We start from the raw sequence: 1,762 nt of genomic DNA, 5'->3' as shown, positions 1-1,762 counted from the left end.
AATCTAAAAGTTCAAATCTATGAGTTTATTCTGGACTTACAGAACTCGTACTGTAATGATTGGGTAGAATGATTGATGGTGTGCTTATAAAATAACCATTATACATATTATAAGAAGTTTTTTGTTTGGTGCAGACCAATTCTGTTGAAATTGAGAGGGCATGCAACCAGGCTGATGACTTAGGCCTCCTACCATGGGCTTTCAATGTAAGACTTAGGCGCTACTACCATAGACCAAGCAAAATGCACATACTCATGTATCTAACAAGGTGTTCAGCAAAATTAAAAACTACTCGTATGTAAGAAAAAATGAATTTGGTAATAAATACACGTAAACTTCAATTCGGTGATACAGATTAGACTCCGCCAACATTTTAATAATATACGACAACAATTGTAATGCAAAACGATGCGCAAATGAAGAGATTAATTGATCACACTTACAACGAGTCGTTATACATTACAAGATCACTCCTAATCTTTAATTGTGGATGATTTTATAGCAGTCGTTTGAAAAGTGACTAACATATTATTTTAATGATAAACTATATCATTATTAAAACATTATGGTAGTCATATTTCAAACAACTACTATAAAATTTTCACACTTAGAAGCTATGAAGGAGAGAAATGGAGAGAAATTAGGAATGTGAAATGAAGTAATAAAAACCATGAGGGACTTCTAGGAAAGAGAAAGAAATAGATGAAGAACTCTTTAGAGGACCATCTTTTAAAACTCAATTTAACAACAATATCAGGATTAAGAAGTGCCATGTGGCAAAAGACATGTTAGGATGAAAAATTAGGCTCTTTGCCATTAAGAAATTAGGCTAAATATGGATTGTTTTAGTTACTTTATATACTTTTTGACATGAAATATAAAGAATCTTGAATACAATTATTTAAACCAGTAGTTATATGAAATTTTCTTTGAATGTATATAGTAATCTTGAATACAATTAAATTTTCGATATACTTCTTCCCCTAGTACTAGTAGTAGCGCCCCCGGGGATCCGGAAAGGGAGATTAGTTCATTCATTTCACAAAAAGTAATAGGTAATACAATCCGATAAGCACCGAAGCCAATTACTGCAACACCCTAACACTTTTAATTCTAAATAACTCAAAATGAATTGGCTTCAGCAAGTAATAAAGATTTCCTATTGAAACCTAAAACATAACATGCATAACCAACAACTTAACTAAACAACCATCAACACCAAGACAATCTAAATAATATGATCGAAATTCCTAAGAGTACGCTGATACGCATTAGAATCGATCGAGGACTCAGACATTCCATAACCAGATTCATCATCATTAGCATCCATACCACATTCCCACCATCAGAACCCGAACTCTCCTCAACATCATCATCATCTCTGCCATCTTCATCATCTTCAGCCTCCTCCTCATCACCATCCTCATTATCATCTTCGTCATCTTCATCTCCATCATCATCAGAATTGCTACGATTGCCATCATCTGGTTCGTTCTCTGCCTGCACCATCTCCACATCTTCCCCCACTTCCACATGCTCCTCAGCAAGTACACCATCCATCCCGGGCCTCTAATTTACGTGCTTCTGCACTAGCATCTCCACCCATCACATTCACTCCTCCCTCTGCATTCCTCATTTCATACGGCCCTTCATTTTCACCACCCGAGAACAGTGGCGGATCCAGGATTTTCAATTCGGGGGGACAAAATGTTTAACTTACAAAAAGCTTAACAAAAAATAAAAACAAAAAAAAACTCAAATA

Source organism: Chenopodium quinoa, unplaced genomic scaffold, assembly GCF_001683475.1.
Source record: "Chenopodium quinoa cultivar QQ74 unplaced genomic scaffold, ASM168347v1, whole genome shotgun sequence".
Classification (NCBI taxonomy): Eukaryota; Viridiplantae; Streptophyta; class Magnoliopsida; order Caryophyllales; family Amaranthaceae; genus Chenopodium; species Chenopodium quinoa.
Note: the sequence above shows the minus strand (reverse complement) of the source record.